The sequence below is a fragment of the Peromyscus maniculatus genome, chromosome 5 (assembly GCF_049852395.1).
Source record: "Peromyscus maniculatus bairdii isolate BWxNUB_F1_BW_parent chromosome 5, HU_Pman_BW_mat_3.1, whole genome shotgun sequence".
NCBI lineage: Eukaryota > Metazoa > Chordata > Mammalia > Rodentia > Cricetidae > Peromyscus > Peromyscus maniculatus.
The window spans coordinates 92,716,687-92,724,693 of NC_134856.1; the positions used below are offsets into that span (position 1 = coordinate 92,716,687).

Here is an 8,007-nt window from a genome sequence, read left to right on the forward strand (position 1 = left end):
TTTTTCTTTTGATTCTTTCAAATTAAAATTTTTCTCAAGAATATATCTTTTTTTATTTTTTTAAGATTTTGTTTGTTTCACTCTATTCCCATCACTCTGCATGAGGATGATAAACAGGGGCCCAAATATGGTTCAGGTTTTGAAGTCTTCCAGCCCCCTCATGTAAATTGGTCACTCACACTGTAAGATTGAAACATACAGCCTGTTGTATGAGGAACAGAACCCAGGTCCTCTTTCTGAAAGAGTAACAAGTGCTTGTAACCACTGAGCCATCTCTCTAGCCCCCTCCAGTATATCTTTTTTGTTTGTTTTGTGTTGACCTGAAACTAGTTGTGTGGACCAGGTTGGTTGGAACTCCACTCTTCCTTCAGAGTTCTGGGATTCAGCATGCACCACCACACAGCTCCCAGTGTTTCTCAGTAGTGAGTTATTTCCCCCAGATTTGTGATGCCTTTGTTACCTCCCACTAAGCACCTACATATACCTGGGTCCATCTAGGCTCTGTTTCTATTTCTGTGACACTATTTCCTGTAATTGACCTGTCTTCCATTATTCCCAAGAATTGCTCTTGTGCAACTCATCCCAGGTTTAGGTAGATGTGTCCCTGAAGGCGGGTTTTCCATCTCTGAGAATCTCTGTTCTACTTCCTGTATTTGCTGGTTACATGGTCTCCATGCACAACACTGGCCACAGAAAATTAAGAGATGGTGTGTGACTTGGTTTGCTGTGCCTTGTGACAAAGCACAGTGATTTGCAGTGATAATCGCAGCACTGTGGATTGCCTGCTAGGCTTGGCTAGTGGTTCTGTTGATCAGCTGGTTAGACCAACCAGAGAACCAGGATGCTCTCTTCATGGCTCAAGGAGATATGCAAGGACCAAACCTCGTTTAACATACATACGCAGAGAAGTTTGAAATTAACTGGCTCCTTCCTTGCTTTCTCCATATCTTAACTTTAAGATCCTTCCCCAAGTCACTGGAGAAAACAGCCGATAGAGTAGCACTGTAGACAGCTGACTGGGTCCAAGCAGTTCCTGAGCCAGGTAAGCAACGAGCTTACTTAGATTAAAGGCTGTGGGCTTTTCCTGAGACACCAGGGGCTGTAGGAAGGAAACTCAGAGAAGAAAAGCCCCGACCAGGTTCCCACTGATTAGAGGTTTCCCAGTGCTTAAAGATTCTTTGCTCTCAGGAATGACTAAGTACATGCCTAGGTCTCTTGGCCAAATAAGCTGAGCCCTGCCCTCACGGAGCTGGGAGGGTGGCCAGGCCACAGGTGGTAGGGGGCTGTTCTAAGTGGGGTCCTGGAGGGTAGTGCTATTGTTGGAGTTGAACAATGATGAATGCCCAAAATGGACAGCTTGACCACAGGGTCAAGATGGCTGAACTAAGGAAGGCTGCCTGTGGTGGGGGAAGCATAGCCTCTAGGGGGCGCTGCAGCCTCCCAAGGAAGTGTCTGTCCCCTTTGTATGTTTGGGGTGGAGAGGCCCGACAAGGACCCCCCAGGTTCTCCAGAGTAATAAGCTGTAGGTGGAGTCTTGAGTGTGCTGTGTAAATACAGTATTCTGTGTTCAGTCTAGGAAGTTCTATCAAATGTCCCTGAGCAAAAAACTAGTGGGAGCTTCTACAAATAAAACATGGACTATGATGGTTCTTGTCCTCAGGCCACAGTAGGACTTTTTAAGTTTTTCAAGACAGGGTTTCTCTCTGTATCCCTGGCTGCCCTGGAACTTGCTCTGTAGACCAGGTTGGCCTTGAACTCATAGAGATCCACTTGCCTCCCAAGTGCTGGGATTAAAGGTTTGCACCACTGCCAGCTTGGCAGTACTTAAGTGTGTCCTCAGCATGGCCGTGGGAAGAACGCTTACTAAAATCTGTTTTCTGCCTCCATCCCAGGCTCACTGAAGAGGCCTAGAAATCTTGTGACCTGCTGTGGTTGGACCAGTTTGAATGATCTGGGGGGATGAAGGACTACAGTAGATTCCTGTGTTCTGGAGCACTGTCTGTCTTACATTGTGATTTGGTATTTGGTATCGGTCCTTTTGTAATTCTTCAGACCTGCCATGTGCCCTGACACAGAAGCATTGGCTTTACCACATCTTATTCTAAGGATTGAGTTGAGAGGTCTTGAGAAAACCAGCAGAGAGCAGAGGGAACATGACAGAAGCAGAGGGTGGGGAAAGCCAGCTCAGCTTGTCCTTCATTCTACACATAACCTCCAACTCACCCCACACTTGTTCCTTCCAAACAGAGTTTGGGCTGCTAGGGATGGTCTGTTGAGGCCTACACTGGTGGGAAGACCCAGTTCCCTAGATGTCGCCGCCTCAGGGTGTGCAGGGAGAACTATTTAGTTGTCAGCTGTGTCTCTGGGACCACCTAACCTAGGAATGACTATGGGACAGAAGCTGTGTCTTCAGTAATTGATTGGGCAGTCTTTTTCCTGGGGGTAGAACTTGAAAACAGTGCAGAACCCAGTACCCTCCTGCACAAAGCCTGCTCTGTGGCCAGTGCTCCCAGGACCACTGGCATCCACATCAAGAGAAATACCAGAGTCGAATTTGCCAAGTTCAAGGACATAGCCTTCTGCTGGCCTGTCATGAACATGAGGTATTGTTGGCATGCTCACCCAGCACACAGGCAGCTGTTAAGTGTCAGCAAAATGTGGCTTTGGCCAGAGTCTAAAAAGAATCAAGCAGCCCCATGGAAATCAGCAGTGGGGAGTCTAGTTCATTTCCTCTTCTGATTGCTTTGGGTTCATCTTGCTCCTTTCCCTAGCTAAGATTTTGGGTTATTAGCTCAAGAACTTGTTTTCTAGTATAAGCTGTAACTGCCTCCCACTTGTAGCCTAGTTCTGAATGTGTTTGGTTTCCTTCAGTGTCCTCTTTGTACTGTGGGTTGTGGAGAAGTGTGTCGTTCAACTGCCAACTAGCTGGGGATTGTCCTGTTGTCTTCCTGTTTCCGATTGTTAAAATGATTCCATTGTGGCCAGAGGACACTATGATGTCATTCTTCTTGATAGTGTGTGACAGAGCCGGAAATGGTGCACCTTTAATCCCAGCCCTCAGGAGGCAGAGACAGGTGGATCTCAGTGAGTTCTAGGACAGCCAGGGACAGCCAGGGACACACAGAGAAACCCTGTCTCAAACAACCAAAAAAAAAAAAAAAAGGGAAAAAGAAAAAAGTGTGTGAGGGCTGTTAGAACTACGTGTGCTTACCTTGGTGAAGGTTGTATCCTCCAGAGGAAGGGGGTGGGTTGGTGGTTCTTTGTCTTGCTGACTTGACTGTATCTAGTTCTGTTTCTTGCTGTCGGTGGAGTAACAGCTTTAGAAACAGATATGCCTGTTCCTGTCTTTCGCTGTTTGCTCTTTCCAGCATAGTTAGGTTTTTGCTTACATACTTTTGAAGCTCTGGTGTTTGACGTATACATGTTTAGGTTTGCTGGATCTACCCCTCTGTTGTTAAAGAATCTCCCTCTTGGACCCTATTAATTTCCTTTGCTCTGACCTTGCTTTATTTGAGGCTAATACACCAATTTCTGGTTTTTGTTTTGTTTTGTTTTTTATCAGTTTGTGTAGGACACTGTTTCCTTTTTTATTTTCACCCCACCTGTATCATCATATTTGAAGTGAGTTGCTTGTAGACAGGATATAGTTGGATTGTGCTGATTCCATTCTACCATCTTCTGCCTTCTACCTGCTGTACTTAGCACTTTTATAACTACAGTGATTGCCATTTTTTGTCTTCCATTTGCTTTCTATTGTTTTTTTTCATTTGTTTTTATTATTATTATTATTATTATTATTATTATTATTATACATTTATTTATTTGGGAAGTGGGTGCAGAAGGTAGAGGACAACCTTCAGGAGTCAATTCTCTCTTTCCACCAGTTGAGTCCCACAGATTGAACTCGGCGGCCAGGCGTGGTAGCAAATTCCCCTTCCTGCTAAGCCATCTCACTAGGCCATGGTCTGTCTCTTTCTCTTGCATTCCTGGATGTCATAATTTCCCGATTCTAAATCCATCACTAGGAATCATCATGAGAAAGGAATGCAGCAATGCTCTGTACTCATCAAATTACCTTTGCCAGGGTAGGCTGTCCTGGAGAGTCACTGATTCATGAGTGACCTGCTACGGTTTTTGTTTTTTGTTTTGTTTGTTTGTTTGTTAAATAAGATTTTAACTGCCTACTTCCTGGGGCTGTTCAGAATTCATGGTAAGCATTTGGAACCCCTCACCCCACCACCCCACCCCACCCTCCCACCCCCCACCCCCTGCCACCAGTTCCTTAACTCACACCCCAGCCATCAGTGCTCAAGTTCTTCGAGTTTTCCGTTCACCGTCTTCATTGTTTGATCACAAGCTGCACACTGCATTCCCGACTGCTCGGGCTGCTTTAGGTGAGCCTGTAACCATGGGGCGGTGAGGTAACGAGAAGCGCAGGAGCTGTGGCAGGATCTGTCCACTGTCATAGGTTTACGATAAGAATGGCAGGGACTACGAACAGCCAGCTTGAAGAGAGGGCAAAATATTTAACAGAGCTTGAAGAACCCCAGAAGAGGACTCTGACATCACAAAACCCTGAGCCGAGCTAGTGCTGAAAACATAGCTGCCTTTAGAGTCTTCATGTATCCATGTCAACAGGCCCCTGAAACTGTCTGCAGCAAAAGACTGAGAGCATTTGACTTGTCTGTCTCAGGGTATGTATGGCACTCCCAAGGCCTTTTCTTAATGAAGCTCTTCTCACCCAGCACCTGTTTGACAGAGACTAGCTTGTGATCCACTGGCAGGTGTAGACATCTTACCCAGGCCAAACAATCTGTAAATAGGCTTCCCAGAAGAGATGAGTGGGTGAGTCCTTCCTCTCCCAAGTTTTCCCATAGAGCAGGTAAACATGATAAGGATTGAAGAGCACACTCAAGGACCAAGGATGGAAACATCTTGGTGCCCTGAGTCCTCAGACTTTCTCAGGGTCCTCCAGGACCCACTGCTGGGCTCTCCCCATACCCCAGGTCTAATCCCTACAGGAGCGTCTGTGTCTGCCCTGTCTTACTGGGTAATCTTCCCAGGCTCATACCTGTGATTATACTTAATCACAGGCCTTATAATTCCATGATCATGAATGCCCCAACCTGAAAAATCTCAGCCTGCACCTGTGTGGGCAGCAATTCATCCCTGCAGAAGGAGGCAGAGGCCAGTGATGTCCTCAAGGACCCGAGCTCTCTCCATGGCTCGGCCACCATCAGCTCAGCTTCTTCTGCAGGAGGCAAGGATGCTGCAGCAGCTGGAGGTATGGTGGGCACACCTTCCAGCCTCGGAGGGAGAACAGCTCTTTACATGTTGTTGTTTTGAACTAAGGAAGAGTTGCCAGCAAACTGCACATTTTGTTCATTGGTCAGAGTCGGGACTGAGGCCTGCTGTAAAGGAAAATGGACTTTTGGACCACTTAGGGACCAGTAGAGGCTTTGAGCACCATTGGGACTGTTAAGAAAGAAGGGCAACTGTGCTGGCTGATTGTAGCATGAATCTTAAAAAGTTCTTATTAATAAGACAAACCCTGGGCCAGTTATTGGGGTAAACACTGGATGGTCAGAGAGACAGAACAAGCCACAGCTAACCTCACCTGGCCAACTTCTCAGCTGATCTTGTTTCCTCAGACTGGAAGCTTCTGTGTCCTCATCCAAATGGCTCTCAGCTGAACTGCTGCTCCAAAGCCTGAATGCTTAACCAGCCAAATGATTCTAGTTCCTGGTCCTCACACCTTATATACTTTTCTGCTTTCTACCATCCCTGGGATTAAAGGCATGATGAGTCACCATGCCTGGCTGTATCCTTGAACACATGGATTTCTGCCTCTGGAATGCTAGGATTAAAGGAGTGTGCTACCACTGCCTATCCTTTATGTTTAATATTGTGGCTGTTCTGTCTCTGACCCCAGATAAGTTTATTAGCATGCACAATATTTTGGGGAACACAATACCACAGCTGGTCTTAAGTCAACTTGACACACAAACTAGAATTATCTGAAAGGAGGCAAACTCAATTGAGAAAATACCTCCATAAAATCCACCTGTGAGGCATTTTCCTAGTGATTGATTATGGGTGGTGCCATCCCTGGGCTGGTGGTCCTAGGTTCTCTACGAAAGCAGACTGAGTAAGCCAGGGGAAGCAAGTCAGTCAGCAGCTCCCCTTGCTGGCCTCTGCATCAGCTCCTGCTTCTGGAATCCTGCCGTTTGAGTTCCTGTCCTGACTTCCTTCAGTGATGAACAGCAATGCTGAAGTGTAAGCCAAATAAACCCTTTCCTCCCCAACTTGCTTTTTAGTCATGGTGTTTTGTTGCAGCGATAGAAACCCAAATTGAAGTACTACAGCGTCCCCATTTCACTGGCCCTCCAGCTGCCCGACTGGTGTTGAGCTTCTTACTTGGCATGCCTATTTGGATTAGTCATACACTTGGTTCATCATACGCCCAAAGTAGGGCCCTCCCTCCATTCCTTCTGCCCCCAGAGCAGTATTTCCACTGGTGTCCTTAACTACGCACTCAGAAACCTGAGGCATCCTGAGCTGTTTCTCCTCTGCCTTGCTCAAGCTCTCGTCACCAGACCTCCAGAAACCACTCAGATGTTTCCCTTCCCCCACGTTCAGCACTGTCTCCCACAGGTGCCCTTAAATGTCTCCAGGTCCCTGCTCCTCCCAGCAGCCCAGGGATCCCTCTTGCTGTCTGAGTTCTGCTGCGTCATCTGCTTGCCTCAGCTCCCCGGGCACTTGCAGTGGCAGAGTGACTGACTAGCATAGACAGATGGGAGTTATCACCCACTCATGTCTGACTTCACCTCCCACCGCTCAGCCCTTCTCCATCCACACGGCCGCTTCCTCTTCCTCAAACACACCAAATTACTCCAGAGCAGAGCTGCTGAGCTGCTGACTAGTCACTCAAATACTCCTACTCTGCGTGGTGGTGGCCCTTCACAGAGGCTGGCCGCCGGCCACACTGTTCTGTGTATTTGTTACGTTGTTTACTCTAAGTTACTTATCATAACTTTAACTTATCTCGTTGTTTATTTGCTTTTGACCAGAAAGCCCAAAGTTATCAGCCACTTACCATCTCCTAGCATGTGAGGCATCCGTGGTGTTGTGGTTTGAATACGAAATTCTCCCCTAGACTTCTTGTTGAACACTTGGTTCCAGTCAGTGGTGGTTTGGAAACCTTTAGGAGGCGGAACCTCACTGGAGGAAGGAAGTTACTGGGGGGACAGGCCTGGAAGTTTAAGCCTCAATTTTGTTCACCAAGTTTCCTGGCTGTGGGTGCAGTGTGAGCAGCTGCCTCCTGTTGCCTGACTCCCCCCACATCGTGGAGTGTATCCCCCTTGACCGGTGAGTGGAAAGAAACCCTCCCCCGGTCACTCAGCGTGTGCTCTCAATCTCAGGCAGTGTGGGATCCCAGCTCAAGGAATGGTACTGCCCACATTTTGAACAGTTAGTACTCAACTCCGCTAACCCAGTCTAGAAAACTCCCCTCACAGACATGCCCAAAGATTGGTCTCCTAGGTGGGTTTAGGTCTGTCGCAGTGACAAGATAGATTTGATGGCATTCTTGACAAGGAGAAGTAGATGCAATATTTTCTCCAAATACAGAGACGTGTCGTGGTTAAGGAGTATGACGTCCTGGCTCCTAAAGTTGGGACATCTTACTCAGATGCCTGTGATGTCAAGTCATGCCACTGAGGCCAGGGAAAGCTGATGGGTTAACAGCATCAGAAGGCAGGGACAATCAGAGCGATCATTTTCAGGACGGGAGGGGGGGACAAACTTTTGGGTCTCCCCCCTCCTCTTGGACACACGAGCAGGTGGGCTTGTCCCCAACACAGTACATCAGAAGATTCCCTGAAGGGCCTGTGAGGACGGGAATTCTCTTTTTCAGTGAAGAGCCCCCACAGGGCACCGGCTGCCTCGATGCCAAGGGGCCACCCAGACGGAGGTTTCTGCAGTGCAGCTCACAGCATGGCATCTGTA

At 47.6% G+C, this 8,007-nt stretch overlaps 1 long non-coding RNA gene across 1 annotated transcript; it reads left to right on the forward strand.

Moving 5' to 3' along the window:
- The first annotated feature begins 4,304 nt into the window (after positions 1-4,304).
- On the forward strand, positions 4,305-5,714 carry LOC143273396 (uncharacterized). Its single transcript, XR_013051484.1, has 3 exons — positions 4,305-4,694; positions 5,176-5,284; positions 5,652-5,714. It is a non-coding gene; the product is annotated as an uncharacterized LOC143273396 (long non-coding RNA).
- Positions 5,715-8,007: the final 2,293 nt, after the last annotated feature.